Genomic DNA, 22,733 nt, shown 5'->3' on the forward strand with positions numbered 1-22,733 from the left:
TGGCTCTTATACACGAGTTCGTCACTTTGGCTGCTTCAGGGATTGATGACTGACCCTACAGACCAACACGAGTGTTTTCAGCGTACTTTGTCCTCACTCGCACGCTTCCTGGGAAAACTTCCCAGGAGGTCACCCATCCTTAAATTGCCCCAGGTCAAGCACGCTTAACCCTGGAGTTCTTTCGTGATAGGCTCCCGAATAACAAGATGCACCTTGTTGATATAGGTAATACCAATCAATCCATTTAAGCTCTCTTCAACTGTGTAGTCCCATACCTACACGCCTCGAATCATCCCACTCGATCTTCCCTGCAGCGGTGTGGGATTGCACGGCTACCGGTATTTCCCCTTACGGATCACGGACTACCGGACGTCACAATCACCCCCCCTTACGGGGTCCGACGTCCTCGTCGACCACACTTCCGGCTGGGTCAAGGCTCTGATACCATTTGTAACGACCCCGCTTCAAGCCTCCATTGGGTCCTTACACCCACGGACTAATGGCTCTTATACACGAGTTCGTCACTTTGGCTGCTTCAGGGATTGATGACTGACCCTACAGACCAACACGAGTGTTTTCAGCGTACTTTGTCCTCACTCGCACGCTTCCTGGGAAAACTTCCCAGGAGGTCACCCATCCTTAAATTGCCCCAGGTCAAGCACGCTTAACCCTGGAGTTCTTTCGTGATAGGCTCCCGAATAACAAGATGCACCTTGTTGATATAGGTAATACCAATCAATCCATTTAAGCTCTCTTCAACTGTGTAGTCCCATACCTACACAGTCTCAGAATCATCCCACTTGATCTTCCCCAGGCGGTGTGGGATTGCACAGCTTACCCGGTATTTCCCCTTACGGATCACGGGACTACTGACTGTCACAATCACCCCCCCTTACGGGGTCCGACGTCCTCGTCGACCACACTTCCGGCTGGGTCAAGGCTCTGATACCATTTGTAACGACCCCGCTTCAAGCCTCCATTGGGTCCTTACACCCACAGACTAATGGCTCTTATACACGAGTTCGTCACTTTGGCTGCTTCAGGGATTGATGACTGACCCTACAGACCAACACGAGTGTTTTCAGCGTACTTTGTCCTCACTCGCACGCTTCCTGGGAAAACTTCCCAGGAGGTCACCCATCCTTAAATTGCCCCAGGTCAAGCACGCTTAACCCTGGAGTTCTTTCGTGATAGGCTCCCGAATAACAAGATGCACCTTGTTGATATAGGTAATACCAATCAATCCATTTAAGCTCTCTTCAACTGTGTAGTCCCATACCTACACAGTCTCAGAATCATCCCACTTGATCTTCCCCAGGCGGTGTGGGATTGCACAGCTTACCCGGTATTTCCCCTTACGGATCACGGGACTACTGACTGTCACATTGGTGATACTCTGCTACAGAAAGGATATAAGGGTTAGAGATCTGAGTGGAAGGAGACATTATATTCTGCTGCAACCACTGTAAGGTTCTTGAAACTTTATATGTGTTTATTTCATATCGTTTTAGAAGTTCATGTTTAGGATGTTAAAAACATACTTGTTAGTAAATCTAGATCCTGGTAAAATAATTCCAACACACCTTTCTCGGCATACATAAATGCCTTGCCCTTTTCTAAGTTCAAAATGCTGGTATGGAAGATGTATACTGAGCGAGAAGACCCACTGGCTCACATCAAAACTTCGAGATGTAACTCGATCTCTAGAAGGTTACTGGTGATGTGTGGTGCTGCATATTTCTAGCCACACTGTCAGAGACGACTCAACAATGGTACTTTAAACTCACCCTATGAAGGTTTAACTCTTAGGCTGAGTTCTCACGAGAATTTTACACACAATTGTTGTCCTCGAGACTTGTACCATCGTAGCTGGAAGGCCTTGTCCAAGTTAAATAATAACAAGGGGAACCTTTGAAGGATTACATCCAGAGGTTTATTGCCAAGGCTACCAAAGTCAAAGGCCTTACAGAAGAAGGTCGATATACAACCATAGTGGGGGCACACTCTCGTTGAGTGACTTCTGGAAAGATATCCATAGAATCTCTACGAACAACATGAAGGAGTTCCTTGATAAAGCTGACAACTTTATCAAACTTGAAAAGGCCATATGATAGGCCCAGGCGGGGCATGTCAACAGCAGGCAGTCATGAGGCATTTAGCAGCCTCATGACCCACCAGGCGCACAGGCAGACACCATTGACTCTGCCCAAACTTCTAGTTACAAAAATACTGAAAACAAGTGCAACACCAACAACTCTGGGAGGAAGAGTGGCAAGAAGGGAAAGTTTAACACGTTTCCCACGCCACAGAAGAATAAGGAGGAGAAGTACACCTGCTTCACTCTCCTAATAGAGAAGCCTGAGGCCATCTTCATGGACATTCAAGGAACTGTCTGTTGGGTTTTGTGCCCTAAATAAAACTCATTTCAATATAATCAGATTTACTTATTAATAAAGATCAGAAATAACATTTTATGTTGCATGGTTCACATGATTTATTTCATGATTATATGTATATAATGTATGAATTCCTTTTAAGTCCAGAACATATGAATTTGTTAAAGATTATAGTGTTGTCAGCACAGTGGAATATAATCTTAATTATATGTTCGAAAGTTTATTCCCTGATTTATCAGACCACTGGATTTAGACTGACATGGTATAATCGGCGATAGGTATTCTTACACCTTGGAAAAGTGTTATGTCCTTTCCAGGACATTGACAAAGTTTACCAATATCGGATGTATGGAGTATACATCAGAAGGGACCGATATTGAACTTTGATTAGATATATTAAAACTTACCGTAATATCTATTCAATTCAATATCACCTGTTGATCCTAGATCACATGACCTTAATCCTGATATGGTTAGGTTCGATCTCAAGAGTATTATACATGTTCTTTGATTTGTTAGTTAAGCCTACTTTTGGGTCAGGGTGATACGTACATTTTGGGAACATGATAGTATAATTGAGTGGGAGCGCTACCATGAATATGGAATCTATAACTTCTATAGGAATTTAGAAGTGAAACGATGATATCCTTCGAGCTTGGCTAAACAGAAATAAATGGTGGAGATCTCATTTTACTTTGTTGAAATATCATTTATACGGAGCTAAGTGTTTTAAGGATAAAATACATTGAAGGTGTAACGGTAACTTAGTGCCTTTTCAATGTAGATCATCTATTAGAGGGTCATTGATCACATTAGGATTATAACAATGGATAACTAATGACGTGTCTATATCATGGAACATATAGAGCATTCTATATGACTGAGAGTGCAATTCCAAGTTCTAAGTATGGATTCAACAAGGAATTAATAAGTTAGGGAATTTACTTGGTAAATTCGATTCAACTTATTGGAAGCTCGGTTATATAGACCCATGGTTCCCATACTAGTTGAGACCATACTGCTTGTAAGACTCGGTTAATGGATTTTAATTAATCAATTATAATTCTAAAGTTAGACTATGTCTACTTTATGAATTTTCACTAAGCAAGGGCGAAATTGTAAAGAAAAGAGATTCTAGATTTATTAATTAAGAGACTTTACATGTCTAAATTTGTAATGACCACTTTAGTAATGTAAATTAGTAAAGGCAATTAGCACTAATTTTTATTATTTTACTATTATTTATGAATTTATTTAATTATAACCCCAATATTTAGAAATAAATATTAGAGTTATAATTTCTCAATTCTGGAGATTTTATTAAACTCTAGGGGTATTATTTAGCTTATATGTGAAATATGTTATTTTTGTAATTTTTGTTTGGCGACAACGGAAAATGTGATGGATGGATAGATTGATCACATGGGTAAGTTTAGAACCTTATTTCATAGTGGGAAATATTTTAGAGAAAATAAATTATCGAAATTGAGCGGGGTTATGGAAATTGACCATTTTACCCCTAGCTTTTGAAAATACCTATGTTTTAAGTCAAAGGGCATTTTAGTCATTTCCTTTGGTGAGAGTTAAGTGGCATCCTAGGTTTGTGACACCTATCACTCTAAGTATTCAGCAAGGAATAGAAAAAAATAATCCTTTATGCTTTTTTTTAGAAAAAGAAAAAAGAAAGAAACTTAAGAAAATACAAAAAAATCAAGAAGCTCTCCTTTCCTTCCCTCTCTCTCTTCGAAACCAGCAGAAGCAAAGGGGTTTTGTTGCTGGATTTTTGTGTTTGCAGCTAGGGATTCAAGAAGAAGTCAAGCCAAGATAAGCTCTAGCAACTCCTAGCCCTAATTCTTGAATTTAAGCTTAGGTTGAGTATGTGAAATTGAGTTTCAGGGGCTGTTAGGGTTAGAGATGATTAGGGTTCGAATTTTATAGTTTATTTGAGTTAATTTAAGTCCCTAGCAGCTGATTTTGATGCTTGATGTTAGTTCTAAGCAAGCTTGAGTTTTGAAACTCAAGCTTTGAGCTTTAATGGCAACTTGAATTATAATGGTTTGTTCTGTGAATTGCTGGCTGGAATATGTTGTTTATGCCCTAATTAGGTACTCTGGAAGGTTTCATAGCATTTGGTGGAAGATTGAGCATTAAATGAAATGCTTTGGGGAAACTGGTGCAAAGCGGCTAGCCGGTTTGCAGTGCCACAAAAACCGGCTAGCCGGTTTTGGTAGGGTTCCCCAGGCCTTTCATTTTCTCAATTTTTGCCATTTTGATGCCTCGGTTGGGTGTTTCCCCATTTCCAGAGTTAAAATAACCCATTAAGAGTATAAAAGAACCTAGGGTTTCGGTTTTGGGTTTCCCGGGATTAGGGTTTTAATCATGTGACTTACCCAGTTTCAATATGTGATTAGGGCATCCATCTAGTACGAGAATTCCGTTCAGGTCGGCCAACACACTTGAATTCGAAAAATAGGTAAGAACTGAATATAATATGTGATGTGATTATCTGAATGTGTGTATATGTGTTTGTATATGCATGCTTAAATTATGTTTTGCACTACCAACACTTGTATGAATAAGTTACAGAGTGCATTGGTATAGTGATTATTGTCATTATGAGTACGATACAGTGATACCTACACGAGCACGGGAAAGTGCTAAGGTGTGTGGTACATCACTCAGTGTTACTCAGTGTTCGGGGTAAACCCTACCAACACTCGTACAGTGAGGTACGATGTGTATGTGGTATAGTGGTCGTACCCTAGTGTTGAACGTTCATACTCATCTGTTAAGCTCTGTAAATAGGTGTATGGGCGCCTATTTACAGGTCGGAAATTATATGATATGTTATATGCATTTCTTACTGAGTCTGTTGACTCACAGTTTCTGCTTCCTTGTGTAGGTAAAGGAAAGGCGAAGGCTGAACAGGAGTGAACCTGAGCTCGGGTGAGATTGTACATGTCAAGCAGCGCGACCTGGAGTGTTCGGTCTCGGGACATCTGGGAGTTGTATTTTGAAAGTCGCTGTGCGACCAGTAAATTTGTGTATTTTGGAATGTATATTTTGAAAAGTAAATTTTACAAAGTTTGAAAACGGGATCCCGGAATTTGTAAATATTTTATTATATTACAAAGTTTAATATTTAATGCAAAAGTTTTAATTTGACACGTTTTTCGAGAAACTTCTTTGATTAGCAAAGATTGCACAATAATTGAAAAAGCACTGTAGCGTGCCTTAGCATTAGGGCGTTACAAAATTAATAAATATATTAAATGGCAATATTATTTAATAATTATTTTCAAGTTATTAAATAATTAGAATTGGCATTTAAAAGGTTAAATTAGAAAATTGGCAATTTTGAGAAAATGGGAATGAGAAATAACAAAATGGGAAAGTTGCAAAGTGAGGCCCAATTCCCTTTGTATGGCCGGCCACATTGCAAGAAATTGCCATTTATAGTTTTTATTATTTTAATGCCATTCAATTCTAACCTAAACTTAGAGGGCATTCTATAAATAGAAAGTGTTGGCTTCAGGAAACAAACAACTTTGAACATTGGTTTCTTTCAGAAAAGCCACACGCCCCTCTCTCTCTTTTCTTCTCTCTAAATTTCGAAACACTTGAGTGAATGAGTAGTGCCCACACACATCAAGTGGTACCTCAATCATAGTATGTAAGACTGTGGAAAATTGGCACCAACAAGAAGGAGAGAAAAAGATCCAAATTCAGAGCTTGATTATGCTCTGCTACAGAAAGGAATCAAGGGCTAGAGATCTGAATAGGAGTCATAATATTCCGCTGCACCCAATGTAAGATTTTCTTAAACTCTTATGTGTTTATTTCATTGTTTTAGAATTCATATTAGGATATTAATCAAATATAATTAGTAGTAAATCTAGATCCTGGTAAAATTATTTCCAACAACTGGCACCAGAGCCATGGTAATGATTTGCTTTCATGTAATATGAATTAAAACGATGTTTTATATGTTTTTGTGTTGATTTGGATGGTTTCATGTGGTTTATGTGTTAGTTGATGAATGTATATGTTGTACAGTACTTTTTTCCCTGAAAAATATTTTTTCTCTTTTTGAAAATATTTTATTTGGATTCCTTGTGAAAAATTAAGCAATTTTGTTTTTTACGGAACTCGATTCCGATAAAAATTGAAAGAGTTATGATTTTTGGAAAATCGGGGTTCAATGGTGTTCCCCACAAATTGCGATTTTTTTGAGTTTTTTCCCCAAAAATCTTAATTTTTCATGGCATTGTTTCCCAAAATTCAATTTTTCCAATTTGAAATATTTCCAATTTTAAATATTTCCAAATTTGAAATATTTTTTTTTAAATATTTCCAATTATGGTAAGATTTAAAAATTTGTTAACTTCTTTAATATTTATATATTATTTAATTATAAGATTAGATATTTTGATATTTAACATATTTTAAATTAAAAGATAACTTTGTCTTTTTATTTAAAATATTATATTAAAATTATCTTATATGAGAAATTAAATAATTAATAAATTTGAAATTAACATAGATATTTTTATAGATACACTTACCATAATATTTTTAAATTCAAAATTTGTTATTTTGTTAAATATTTAATTATTTATAAATTTTAAGTTTAAAAATGATATTTTTCTATATATATATCATTTTTTTTCTTATTGGAAATTTATAAATCATATCTTAAATATTTAAATAACTTAGATATTTTGTAGAAATTTGAATATTGCTTAATTTGAGATATTTTGACATATAATTATGGTAATTATTATTCATTTATTATTCCTAAAATAATAATTATCTAACCAAATCTATTTTAAATTGGTTTATTTTATTAAATTATAAGATCTGAAAGTGATATTGAAGATTCCTTCTTTCAAATCATTGATCTTATTTGATATTTAATTTAATTTGATTCAAATAAACCTAGATATTTTAAAATTAGTTTCCTTTTTTTTTTTTTGAAATTTTAGGGTTTGTTTTAACAACCCTAAATTTTCAGAATTTAGTTGGTTAGTTTAAGAATAATAATTTAATTATATTAATATCTTATTTTCACATCTGTTACATGGACAATGTTTGTTTATTTTTATATTGTTTATTCAAATTTTTTTTAACAAACCTATTATTTATTTGATCTAAATTGCTATGATTAACTTATTGACAGATCCAATGATCTGATTTTAATCATAGTCCAATTGTCAATAGATCTTATAAATAATTTGTAACAAGTAAATTTTGTACTTCTTTCATTTGTGTAAACCTAGTAACATGATAGGGCCCATCCAAATCATTTGACCTGTGTGAGCCTATATGTTTGCTATTGGGCTTAGATGCATATAAGAAGCCCATTTAAGTTTACTAAGTAAATGGACTAGATTACTAAAATAAAATTTGACATAAGTAATTTTATTTAGGCCCAATTAGATTTGGGCTTATTCAATGAATAACAATTGTTTATTTAAAGGTTAAATTCCTCTCTTTTGGGCCTTGTGTGAGAGTTGGGGGCCAATAGAAGTGGGTACGACATACTGAACCTAGCTCCCCCTCACATGAACTACCCCAATTGTGAAGGCTCATTTGCCTTATTTAAATAATTGTATTAGGTTAATTATATTAGTCTAACCTAATTAAAATTGAATTAGCAACATAATTAACTTTTAAAATATATGAAATTTATTTTTCATTTTAATATTTTAAAGTTAATTTTAGAAAAACACTTAGTTAATGATATATATTCTAGATAGTTATTTCTAGTACTAATTATTTTTCTAATATTTAATAGGAAAATATCATTGATTGTGAAATTAATTGTTTAACAATTAATTTTGGTACAATCTAAGTTTAGAATATTTTCCTAGTATTAAACTAGAATTAATAATTAAGTTTCCTCTATAGTTAATTATTTATTTCTTGAATTTAATACATTTAATTAAATTGAGAATTTCAATATCTAAGTTGATTTTCATCACGATACTTAAATATTTTTATTTTTCATGTTATTTAATTAAAGTTGAAAATTATCTTAAGTTTGAAATCTTATTTCAGAATAACTTAAATCTGAATAATTTTCAAAATATATTTTATTTTATTTTATTAATCTTTTTCCCACAATTTCAAAATTGCATTTCTTTAATGCAGAAATTTCGAATTTTATTTGAAAAATAGATTAAAGTTGAAAATTACTTATTTTGGACAAACTTAAATCAACGATTTTTTCATTTAATGATTAATTAAAATAAATGAACTAAAATATATTATAATTAGAAATTGAATTAATTAGTCAATGAAAGTCTAGATAGTTATTATCTGTTTTACTTGAAGTATTTTTCTAGTGTATTTAATTAAATAGAAAATTAATATTTAAGTTGATTTTTAATCATGATACATAAATATTTGAAATTTTTTCTTAGATATTTAATTAAATAGGAAAATTATATTTTTTGTTGAAAATTTTTTATTAATTTTGGGCCAACATAAAATTAGAGTAATTTTCCAGGATTTATTTTTATTTTATTTTAAAGAATTTTCGAAAGTAGTATTCTTATACACTTCATTTTTCGAAATGCAATATATATTTATAGAAAATTAAATTTGAGTTGTAAATTAATTTAAATTAATTTTGAAACAACTTAAATTGAATAATTTTCTAAATATTTATGGAAATTATTACTAAGATGGAAATAATTCACATTATTTTCATATCCATCTAAGTATAATTTATAAATATTACATTAAAATTTATATTTAGATTTTTTTTATTCTAAATTGGAAATTTTAATTAAATAAATATATATTTAAAATAAATTGATTAAAAATAAATATTAGAAGAAAATACAACTTTCATTAAATAATGAGCTTTATTATTAAGACATTCGATCTCCATTGTTGGTTTTACATAGCTATTGTTTTAGTGAGTAATCCTCCCTAATGGAGGAACGTTCATTAGCAAGTTAGCACCGTTTAATCTCGAAAGATAAGTAATCTTGTAAGTTTTTTATATTGTATTGATCACCCTAATGGTGACGACTGTATAAGACTTGCAAGAATATGAAATAATGGTGGAAGCTCATAAGATAGAATAGACTTGACTCTCACCTAAACGGGACAACACAGATTCACATCTTGATCGAATAAAAGGTTGCTAGAATGTTTGTCATTTTAGATGAGCTGACAACTCTATTCAATGGATGGTATCACTGACTCTCGCTTAAACGGGACACTGATATCAGTTTGTTGAAGACCTTGGAAATTATTTAGGATTGTATGTTTTAGTATTTTCACTTGTCATTCCTAATTGCTATGTGATTAATAATTTCTGAATTGTGTATGAATTTATATTGAACCTTGTTATTTTCTGTTATTAAATTGTAGTTTAATTTCAAATGTTCATTGTTGGTGTAACTTGGTTTGTTTTTCTAATGAGATAAATCCCTAATGGATTTTCTGTTGGGTTTTTATGCCCTAAATAAAACTCATTTCAATATAATCAGATTTACTTATTAATATAGATCAGAAATAACATTTAATGTTGCATGGTTCACATGATTTATTTCATGATTATATGTACATAATGTATAAATTCATCTGAAACCCTTTTCACATACTTGATCCTGTTTATTGTGCCGTCAACACATTGGGAAGTAAACATGACTATGTGAATAAAGTTTCCTAGATTTATCAGACATAGGGTTTTACTGATATGATAATCTACAACAGAGTTTACTTGCATTTGGAGAAGTGCTATGTTCTTTCCAGAGCATTGGTTAAAGTAAAACTCAGGTTGGATGCATGGAGTATGCATCGGAAGTGTAACGCCCTAAATAATTAGGCACGCTACCCAAAATACTTATAAAGCCCTAATCCCCTAACCGGGATTACTAATTAAAATAGTGCAGAATTTAAACTTTTATATTAAACAGACTGAAAATAAACTTGTAACATATTTAAACTTTTCAAAATAGTTAGGATCCCAAAAATATTTACAAACTTATTACAAGTTCTTTCTTACTAGCCGACCTAAGCGGCAAAACAGAATACAAAAGTCAACACTGTTAGACCCATAACCCGCTTGGTCTGAAGTGGCATGAACATGTACATTCTTCGCCCCCGCTCCCGAAACTCATGGCCGATCGGCTAATGCCTTACCCTTTCCCCGCACAAGAGAGCACCCGTGAGCCAAGCCCAGCAAGACAGTATAAATCATAACAAATATATTATGCTCATTCACATATGTCTGTATAGCACAGACCTGATCATTATTTCATCATGCCCATTTATGTCTACGTGGCGTAGACCTATGTGTTGCGCTCACTCATCTAATTAAATCTACGTGACGTAGACCCACGTGTTACTCTCACACGTCTAAATACATTAAGGCCTTAGAAGCGGTTCATCTCGGTTATGAGTACCGAGTCCAACCTGATTATGCCTTGAGCACATAATCCTTAAATCTCATTTCAATTAACATGGCATGGCATTTATACACATATATCACTAGGGTAATAACCCTAGGCCATTAGACCGTTCCTATTAGGGTAATAACCCTAATCCCGGTTACTTAACATTCATGCATATCATTCTCAACATAAGCGCCACTGCGCATACTCTACGTGCTAATCACTGTCTTACCTGTTGTCCCGCAATAGTAGAGATTCCAAATCCCCGGGTGCTCCTGACCAGTGCCGTAATCCTAGTCACACACAATCCGGGATTTTCACAAATAGGGTTAACCCCTGATTTCACATTCATAAAATAAATTCATGGCATTTCAAATACAGATAATCACATAGAGCTCGAAAAGAGCTTTCCAACGGTATAAAGAACGTCCCAAACGGAGTCCCAAGTCAAAAGTTATGGCCAAAACAAATTTCAGCATTTCCCGATGAACTCCAACCGGAATTCCGGATGAACCAACCGGAATTCCGGTTGTCTGGGCAGAACACGAAATTTCTCAATCTTTAAACCCCCAAAACTCACTCAAATCATCCCCAAACATTCCCAAACTTTCCAGAGCATCAATATATGTCATAATAAACATATTCCACAACTTAAACCCAACAATTGCACTAAAAATCAAAAAGTGCCATTAAAGCACCAAGCTTGAGTTCCATGAACTCAAGCTTGCTTTTCATAACCAATTTCACAATTAACCCACTTACAGCAGCTAGCAAATAATAAGGATTTAAAACACATCAAAAATTCAGATTTAAGCAAGATAAACTCAAGCTTAATACTTTGAGCAAAATTCCTCCATGAACACACATACAAGAGCTAGAGTTCAAGGATAAACTCTACAGCAATTCACAGCTGCAAAGACCAACTAAAGAATCATTTTAACTCATAACTTTCAATAATATCACAACCTAAAATCACCCACAACAACCTTCAAGCATGAACAAAGATATAATATCATGAAAACCCTTAAATCCACACACATGCATATCAAGAGAACATCACATAATTCATGCTTTTCCCATAATAATTCAGCAGCTAAAATAAGTTTAAGATCATGGAAAGCTACCTTAATCTCTTGCTCAAACAAGCTCCAAGCTTCCAACAAATTTTTCCTCACAATCCACCCCAAAATCAAGCTATTTCTCACAACTTAAATTGAAAATTAAGAGAGGGTTTGAGAGAGGGGAAGGGTCGGCCAAGAGGAAAGCAAAACCAGAAAATTGCTTTTCATTTCATCAAAAATCAATTTTAATCAAACATAATAATTAGGGGTGAAATGACCAAAATGCCCTCATGGCTTAATATTCACACCTACACCCTCACAAGGGTAAATAAGTCATTTCATGCTCAATTAATTTCAAATAAATTTCAGATTATCATTCATCAAATAAAATGCCAAATAATCAATCCAATTTACATTTCGGGCCCGAACCCGGTTCGGCCCGAAATTCCCGGGTGTGACTATACCGTGCTAACCTGTCAGAACACACCTGAAAAGACAACACAGGCATACTATATAATAATATAGTTCTATTAAGCACGTAATTAATTTAATCTCAACAATTTACCCTTCTCGGGTCATAATTACCAAAATGCCCCTGGCTCACCAACGGGGTCTTTAATATATTAAAATTCATATAAAATCACATATATTAAATTATATAATAATATAATTTCCTCAATTATACATAATTATCTAGTTAGGGTTTTGCTAATCCATTTATTAATTCCGGGTATTACAGGAAGGGACCGATATTGAACTTTGACTTAGATTTATTAAACTTACCGTAATATCTATTCAAGTCAATATCGCTTAGTTGATCCTAGATCAAATGATCTTAATCCTGGTATGATTAGGCTCAATCTCAGGAGGCTATTCGTGTTCTTTGATTTGTTAGTTAAGCCTACTTTTAGGTCAGGGTGATACGTACATTTTGGGAACACGGTAGTCGAATTGAGTGGGAGCGCTAACATAAACATGAAATCTATAGCTTCTATCTGGCGAATAGTAAGCAAAGGATGATCTCCTTCGAGCTTGACCAAACGAACATAAATGGTGGAGTACTCATTTCACATAAGCTGAAATATCATTTATACGGGGTTAAGTGTTTTAAGGATAAAATACATTGTGGGGGTGTAACGGTAATCTAATCCCTTTACAGTGTAGATCATTCATATAGAGGATCATTGATCAAATTAGGATTATAACAATGGATAACTAATGATGTGTCTATATGGTGGAACATATAGAGCATTCTATATATTGAGAGTGCAATTCTAAGTTCTATGCGTGGATTCAACGAAGAATTAATAAGTTAGTGAATTTTAGTGCTAAATTCTTGATCTACTTATTGGAAGCTCGGTTATATAGACCCATGGTCCCCGCACTAGTTGAGATAATATTGCTTGTAAGACTCATATAATTGGTTTTGATTAATCAATTATAATTCTCAAATTAGACTATGTCTATTTGTGAATTTTTCACTAAGTAAGGGCGAAATTGTAAAGAAAGAGTTTTAGGGGCGTATTTGTTAATTATGATAGTTTGTATGGTTCAATTAATAAATATGATAAATGAAAATATTATTTAATAATTAGTTATTAAATAGTTAGAATTGGCATTTAAATGGTTGAATTTGAAAATTGGCGTTTTTGAGAAAATCAGATGCAGAAAAGATAAAACTGCAAAATTGCAAAAAGTGAGGCCCAAATCCACTAGTATAGGGCCGGCCACTTTTATAGGAATTTACCTCTGATATTTTCATTGTTTTAATGCCAAATAATTCAAACCTAACCCTAGTGGAATGCTATAAATAGATAGTGAAGGCTTCAGGAAAATTACACTTTTCTTCTGACACTTCTGATTCAGAAAAAACTGAGCCTTCTCTCTCCCTATCTTTGGCCGACCCTTCTCTTTCTCCTTCCCTCTTCAATTTCGAAAATCTTAGTGTATGAGTAGTGCCAAGTGATACCTCAATCATAGTGAGGAAGATGGTGAAGAAAGACTTTCAGCAAGAAGGAGTTTCAACATCAAAGATTCAGAGAAAGAGATCCAGGTTCAGATATTGATAATGCTCTGCTACAGAAAGGAATCAAGGGCTAGATATCTGAACGGAAGGAGTCATTATATTCCGCTGCACCCAATGTAAGTTTTCTTAAACTTTATACGTGTTTATTTCATCGTTTTAGAAAGTTCATATTTAGGGTGTTAATAAACATACTTGTGAGTAGATCTAAGATCCTGGTAAAATAATTTCCAACATTTTTACCATTAGACAAACATAATAGTGTTAGATCTCGAAAGATAAATATTGTATATGCAACATCTAGCTGTTCATCAATTGATGACACCTTAGACTAGTATTTTACAATATGAAACAAGAAGATTGTATAAATAAGATTACTTTAACTCTCGCTAATCGTTGCATCGTTGGATTCTTATTTAAAACGAAATTATCCTAATTCCTCTTAGCTTATTCATTTCGAATTAGCTCAATAACATATCATTGGATGAATGGTCTATAAATCATTTCATGTCATTTTATATTTTCCCTTAAGAAATTAAATGTGAACTTGATTATATTCCCGAAATTCTATCCCAAAATGATATAAATCCTCAATCTTAGAAATCTCCTACTTGTATGGGCAAATCAACTTAGAGTTAAATTAGTAGTGGTGGTCCAAGAAAGAATTACAAATTATACAGTTACACTTTCACAAGTGTTTCATAACCATTTTCTTTCAATGGATTTAAACTGTATGAGTTTAGTATTCTGTGACCTAAATCCACTTGCACTATTCTAAGAACTCTTTGTTGTAACTAAACCTAAGTCATCAAAAGATACAACCACATATTTTATAAATCTATGGCATTTGTATCTTGTTCATAGTGGTTTTGACAAGATCATTCTCTGCAAAGAGTTAATATGCCTATATCCACTGAAAGTATAATCATCTCATTCGTAGATGGATGTACATTCAGGGGTGGATATGAGTTTTCGTTGTATTCTTAAAACGATCACTCTAGATTTTACCTTATGCAAAAGAAATTTGAAATGTTTGAAAAATTTCATGAATTTCTAGCAATGGTAAGTGGTTAAAGATCTTGCGAACTGATAGGGGTGGAGAAAAAGTTAGTAGATATGTAGTTCAAAGATCATTAATTTATTTGATTTTTTGAATTATATCCAAACTTACCTCCCCAGAAATTCAATTTGCATTAGTTACTAGTCATTGCCTAAATCCTTCTATGGTAATATAATTTCAGAATGATGCAATGGTTGTATACTTAATGTAAATCATTACTAGATTCATGGATGACCTAGTCGAAATTTTAAAAAAAGCTAGAACTGCTAACCCTGGTTTGCATGTTTGTTAGCTATTCTAAGTGATTAGGGGTGGATCATCCCATAGTCATTAGATAAGAAAGTGTTTGTTTAAACAAATACTACTTTTCTAAGAAAATGACTAAGTCTGAAAATAAAGTAGCAAATAAAGGAGATAATTTTTTCTTGATTCCATAAGTGTTCTATCATCTTATTCGTTACAAGATGATCCCACTGCCTCTGTTGTCTTAACACAACCGAAGAGGTCAATACCATTTAGTTTTCTTAGACATAATTCACGGTACCTTGTCGTAGTGGGAGAGTTTCAAGGAACTTTATCTTCTTTTGACTTGGAAGACACTAGTGATTAAAATCCATTGTGAGTTTAAACAAGTAATGGATTGTCAAGATAAGAAACTAAGAAGAAAGCCAAGAGAACTATGGTTTAATCCATCCACGTGGAGTAACCTAAAGGTTTCTATTACAAGGACATGAAAGGAAATTTTCATTAATAAGTCTATTCAATGGACTTAACAAAACTTCCTGTTCCTAGTATTATAGGGTTGAGTTTATCTAAACCTATGGCTTGTGGTATACATGGTAATTACTTACTCTAATGCAAGCATAAGATGCTGAAGCATTTTCTTTCCAATGGCAATCTGTAGAAGCTTCACAACTTCTTAGATATAGATTTTATTTATCTAAGGAAAAGTCTCAACTATTCTAGAGAAGATAAAGCCATGAAAGAATTTCTTAAATCAACAGTGAGAGGTCTCAGATATGCTTTAGTATGCCTTAGACCAGACACCTGCTGTTGAGTGGGAGTAATGAGTAGGTATCAGATTAATCCAGGAGAGGAACATTGGAAGACAATCAAGTAAATCTTAAGATTAAGAAGAGGAACTATATGTTAGTCAATAAGGGTGGTTTTAAAACTCTTAGACTACACCACATCAGATTTCAAGACTTGCCTTTGTGCTAGAAAGTCTGGTGATAAGATGGTGATTACTTTGGGGGTGGAGTAGTGATTTTGGAGAAGTGTAAAAACCTATATGAAATCTCTTAGTCTACCAGAGAGAGACTGAATGTTAAAGTTGCAGGAAAGATACTTATTCAGTCTAAGGAAAGTTCTATACAATTGTGGCACCGTTCCAACCTGTCATAATTACTAGTGTTATTTCCTGAATAACCAAAAGTAGTTGCCAAAGGTATAGAATCCAGTATCCCAAAAGAGTAGACATATAGAGAGGAATTTCACAATATCAAGGATTTTGTGATTAAGGGAAAGTAATGGTGGAGAAAAGGTTGTTGTTAATTCAACCTGTCAGATCCTATTACGAGGAGTTTACTACTACTACACTTGATTTGTATATCAAGGTGTTAATGATTATTTGAAATGCACATTTTGTTTTATATTAGTGCAAGTGGGAGTTTGTTGGGTTTTGTGCCCTAAATAAAACTCATTTCAATATAATCAGATTTACTTATTAATAAAGATCAGAAATAACATTTTATGTTGCATGGTTCACATGATTTATTTCATGATTATATGTATATAATGTATGAATTCCTTTTAAGTCCAGAACATATGAATTTGTTAAAGATTATAGTGTTGTCAGCACAGTGAAATATAATCTTAATTATATGTTTGAAAGTTTATTCCCTGATTTGTCAGAACACTGGATTTAGACTGACATGGTATAACCGGCGATAGGTATTCTTACACATTGGAAAAGTGTTATGTCCTTTCCAGGACATTGGCAAAGTTTACCAGTATCGGATGTATGGAGTATACATCGGAAGGGACCGATATTGAACTTTGATTAGATATATTAAAACTTACCGTAATATCTATTCAATTCAATATCACCTGTTAATCCTAGATCAAATGACCTTAATCCTGATGTTGACCGAGATTTTCGGCAACTAATAAAATATTATAAAATTATTGAGCTGTAAGAAAGTGAGAGAAGGATTTTTACGTGGTTGGGGCGTTAATGAGCCTTAGTCCACGAGTCTTTGTTATTTATGGATGTATTTAATACAGAGATTAAACTTGGGAGAATGTCACCCTTATAAATACAGAGAATGTTCTTGGTGAGTATTTACTCTACTTGCTCATATGCAGCCCAAGATTCTCGATCCCATTTAATGAGCTTTGAGGGGGTATTTATAGTGTTTTTGGTGGGGTAATCCCTAGAATTGTCCTTACAAGTGTATCTATAAGTATCCATAAAGTTGGGTATTCCTAATGAATATACCATGGGTAATGCATGGTCAAATCCCTAGGTGCTGTAGGGTTTTTATGTGGAGTGTCCTTATTGCCTCATGATTGACGTGACTCTTCACAGTGTAGCCGTCGCTAGACTTAAATGATCATTACTGTGGCGCTGCTGGTTGGAGGTTGTGCCGTTAGACTTTATTGCGTGTAGCAGTCCCAACACGCTTCCTCCCATGCGGCATTTAATGCGACTTGATTGCTCAGGAGAAACCTGACACCTCGCGGAGATGCCTTAGCATTATGCGAGCTTCCGGGAGCACCTTGAGCTCCATGTGCCTTCTCCGGGACCTATGTCCAGGACGTTACCTTATGGCATAAAAGACTTAGCAAATATTGTGAATTGCTTGACCCACGTGTCCCTGTCCGGTTGGTCCACGTATATTGGGCAAAATTAGGGGCAACATTTACCCCCCAAGCCTTGTTTATTTGAAAAATGAAACGAGGCTTGCTCAGATGCCTCCGGTTGACTCCTCGGTATCCTGGCACGAGCTTAGAGCGCGTGAGGGTGTATTTAATGATGGCATTTAATGCAGCGATTCACTTTTTGCAGAGGTCGATTCGTTTCACGCCCATTGATTGATACGGCGCATTAATGGTGTCAGACGGATACTCAAGCGTTTCCACCGCCTTTATTGCAAATCAATCTGGTCCGTTGATCTTTGGGCATTTGAATCGTGCGCTTCCCTCACCGTTCGATTGGTAGGTGATGACGCCTGTTCCTCATGCATTTTTACCTATAAAAGCCACCATCTTTCCTTCATGTCGGTTACTTCCCATTTCTTGCCAACTTTGCTCGAATTTCCTAGAGAGAAAATTCTCAGACCTAGAACGAAGCCTTCAAACACTTTACGATTTTCCCAGTTCTTCTTTGCTCGTTGCTACCAGTCCTTCTCGTCTCTACTCGACTTGCATCAGGACCCCCAGTTCAACACCTCATTGTAAGTTTTTTGCATCCTTTGCTATTACTGAATGGCATGCTATTACTTGTTCTGTTTGTTCTTTTCTGGGCTTGCATTCGAGATTTCTGGGCATGCAAGTGTTTAGGTTCCTCATGTAGTCTGTTTGAATTTACTGCTCTAGTGGTAGGATCGCCATTGTCATGCCTCTGTTGTTATTGTGTATTTTCTTTGTAGAAGACCATACGTTCTTCGTATAATGGTTGCTTAGGGCATAGAACAGAATCTTTTCTTTCTGTTTTCTTTATCGTGTAAAGCCATCTTCTGCGAATTTACTGCACCCGACACTTGTCCAGGGAATCCTTCTAGGGTTTCCTGCGTGACACGTGTCTGGAGGGGGCCTCTTTCCAGCGGTTAGGGGACCCCCATTCCCTTTTTCTTGATTTAGGGTTTGGTACGGGGCCTAACTGCTGGACTTTTACTCTATTTTTTTCACAGAATAGAAAAATGTCTGCTTCTGGCTCGAAGTCCTCAAAGAAGAGTGGAAAGCGCATGGCTACTCTTGAGGAGGTCTCCTTGGGACCCGTTGCCCAGGAGGGGTATAAGTCCCGGGCGACCGGATGGGAAGCGGCTGAGCTTCATTCCACCTTGACCTGTCCCCACCAACTGGAGAACATTGTGGAGGTTGCTGGAATCAAGCCTTCCACCTCAGGAACCTACCATCGGCCACCTCGCGACGCGGAGACGCCCAACCACAATTACGGCGGCTTCGGAGCCTGGAGCCAAACGCACCTGATGGCCGGTGCCATGCTTCCTCTTCAGGATTATTTTGTGAATTTTCTAGTTTTTGTCGGCCTTGCGCCATTCCAACTCATCCCCCAAGCTTACCGCCTGCTCTCAGGCTTATTCATTTTTTATGCCGCCCGAGGATGGGGATCTCCCCGCCCGGCGGAAATTTTGTACTTTTATGAACTTGTTTCCGTCCCCAAGAAGGGGGACAAACTTAAGGACGGTTTTTATGGGTTCCGGGTCCACCCTGCTAATGAAGGGGTGGTCCCGTATAATAGGCAGACTCACGTCAAGGAGTATCGCCATCGCTTTTTCTTTTCCTCCGGATTTAGGGCAGTGGACAACCCGGAGCTCCTCACTGAGTGGGTGAGGATCCCTCCATATCAGCGGACCGCCCCTACCCAGGCCTTTCTCCGGAGAGCCCAGGCCTTTGCTTCTTACGACCGAGCCGATCTGGACGTCGGGGGTTTGGTCACTACGGAGAACTGCAGGAAGGCCAAACGTATCCTTCCGCATCAATCCGTGGAGGACTCTAACCTCTCCCGGGTCATCTGTCCCAATGTGAGGGCGCCGGTCGCGGAGAAGACCTTCCGGGACGAGATTATCGCCACGGCAGAGAAGAAATACCAGGATTATCTCTACCGGAAGGCCCAGGAGAAGGCGTACTCTAAGGCCCAGGCGGCCTCCGGGAGGGTGCTCCGTGTGGGGAGCCCGGTGGAGAGAAGAAGTCAGGCGATTGCCGGGAAGTCCGAGGCTAAATTTTTTGACAAGATTCTTCAAGAAGAGATTGGAGATCGTCGTGCCGGGAAGCCTCTTCACATTGGGGATTCATCGGAGAGAAGGGCTCCCAGGCCACAGCCCTCGGTTCCAGAGCCAAACACTGGGGCTCCTGGTGCCAGTACTTCCGGCGCCGGCGGTAAGTCTCCTTTGGTAATTCATTATGTTCCTTCTGTTGGCGAATATGCCAGTCGTAGGCCCGTAGGGTTCGACGAGCGTCTGTATAGGTTTAGGATGCCCTCGACCCGGTGGGGGGATCGTTTGAAGGAATTTTATTTTTCAAACTTAGGAGATTTCCTAGGTCGGTCCCGGATGGGTTCTGGTCCTCCGGAGCCCGTTCCCTTAGGTCCTTCAGCTTACATTACATCCAGCTGGTTCCGGCCTTCGGACAGCTATCTCGGAGATGATGCTGCCAGCATAAAAGTTCAGAACTTTGCTAGGGCCGAATTAGGGAGTCCGGGTAGGACTAGCTTATTTGCCATATCTTGTGTTAGTGGTTTCCCCCGGATGTTCTAACACTTGCTTATTTTTGTTGTAGCAGGTATCTCTATGGACGCCATCCTGGATCAGCTTGCTGGAGTTCACACTCCTGAGGCTCCTCCTGCCTTTACTTCTTCCCCAATGGCCCCTGCTCTAAAGATTTCTTCCAGCGCTCCCCCCGACACTATTGATTTAGTGGATGACGAGGAGGTGCTGCCAGGAGAAGGTCAAGAAAAGCAATGGGGCTTTTCTGAGGAAGTTGCAGAAGGTGCAGGAGGGCTCCGGGCTCTTCCCGAGGAAGCTGAAGAAGGTGAAGAAGAGCAAGAAATTGATCTGATTCGCAAGCGCAAGGGCAAAATGATTGCTTAGGACGAGCCCAAGCGGCCTCGGAGAGCTGACACTCCGGCCCATGGTCTTGATGGTGGGGTCTCTCCCATGGAAGAGCATCCTGCTCCTCCCAACATCGTGCTGACTCCGGTTCCTGGAGACGAGGTGAGGCAAGAGCTCCGGATAGCCAAGCATAACTATGCCATGGACGAATACTCCCGGGGGTATGCCGAGGTGGAAGCCCTTAGGAGGGTTCTGCGGGTTGAGGTGCAAGAAACCATCAACAACCCGGAGTACCAGGATCCGTGGGACCTAAACTTGGACCCCCTGTCGGACTGGTTCCGTCGCTTTCTTGGGCCCACCTTGGCTCCCTTCGCCGCGGAGATGACTGGCGAGTTTGCTTCTCAGCTTACCCGGTGCGCGCCTAAGCGGTTCGCAACTTGTGCCTCCCTGAACTCTATCTTCCAGGTCCAGGACCTCTGCCACTCCCTCACTGTGGTAAGTGCTTTGTAATTTTGCTTTTCCCTTTATTTTTCTTTTTTGGGGATTCTTTCTTAAACTTGTATTGTTGTTCAGCTTGCTGCTGAGGCTGGCCGCCTCTCTAAGAACATAATTAACCATGGCTTCGTTCTGTCCGATTTTCGGGACATGAACGACGTCAGGAAGGTCCTTCAGGATCTTACTGCGGAGAGGCAGCTTTACCAGGAGGCTGCTGAGCGCCGGGAGGCTGCTGCCAAGGCCAATGAGGAGGAAGCCAAGCGGAGGGAAGCCCAGGCGGAGGCCATGATCCGGGATGAGGCCCAGCGGAGGGACAGGCTGGAGGCTCAGCATCAAGAGGAGCTGAGGGCGGAAAGTGAGGCTGCTGCAAAGGCCAAGCGGGAGCTCCGGGAGGCCAGGGAAGCCTTGGACGAGATGGTTGCCAAGGTGAGATCCTTAGAGGAAACTCACCAAGCAAACTTAGAGTCCAGGGCCGCTCTAGCCGCGGAGCTGAAGGAGCTCAGGGACTTCAAGGAACAAGCCACCAAGAAGGCAAAAAGAGCCGAGCTCCTTTCTCCCATTTCCTGCAGCCGGTGCCCAAAGCGCTTCGACGATGGAGTCTTCATGGCTTGGTCTACCAACGAATAAAATATCAAGCTTACCTTCTACCCCAAACCTGAGGAAATGTTAAATGCCAAAATATTACATATTTTATAGTGTAAAAATACAAAATAAAATTAATTCTTTATAATATTTTCAAGAAATTAATGCAATATATTATTATATTGAAAATATTTTATTTAAGATTAATTTTATCTTTGTTTATAAATAATAATAGTATTTATGGCATAATAGAGAAAAAGAAATAAAAAGTTAAAAAAATGCATTGTTTTTATTTAAAGAAATACAAATTAATTAGATTTTTAAATAAATATTTTCATTAAAATTATTGTGATATATTTTATGTTGAAAATATTTTGTTTGGATTTAATTTTGTTTGTGTTTGAAGAAGAAAATAGCATTTATGAAAATGAAAAGAAAGAAATAAAAATGGTGAAAATATGGCCCAAAGAAGAAAAAAAATGGCATTTTGGAAACCCAACATTTGAGCCAAAAAGCCCAAAGAATCGGCCCAAATTCATCTCCACCAGCAGACAGCCCGCCACGTGGCGGTCTGCCATTCGTCCGCAGAAGCCAGCAGAAGGCGCGTCAGCGCCTTGTCTCCTCCGAAGCCCACGCGCGCGTGAAGCGCACGGACCCTTCTGGTCCGTGTGTTTCGTCCACTCGCCCAGCCGAGAGTGGGCCTCGTCCCACCTTGTTCACCAAGCTTCAAAAAAGGAAGCTTTCTCCTCCTTTCTGCATGCGCCAAGTGTCACTTCATGACACAATTTGTTATTTTTCAGCCAACACAAGCTCGACACGTGGCACCGACTCATCAAAGGCAGCCAATCCGACAGTGCCACGTGTCACTCCGGTTTTAACTTTTTGTATTTACAATTTTACCCACATGCAATTT

This window comes from Cannabis sativa, chromosome X (assembly GCF_029168945.1).
Source record: "Cannabis sativa cultivar Pink pepper isolate KNU-18-1 chromosome X, ASM2916894v1, whole genome shotgun sequence".
NCBI lineage: Eukaryota > Viridiplantae > Streptophyta > Magnoliopsida > Rosales > Cannabaceae > Cannabis > Cannabis sativa.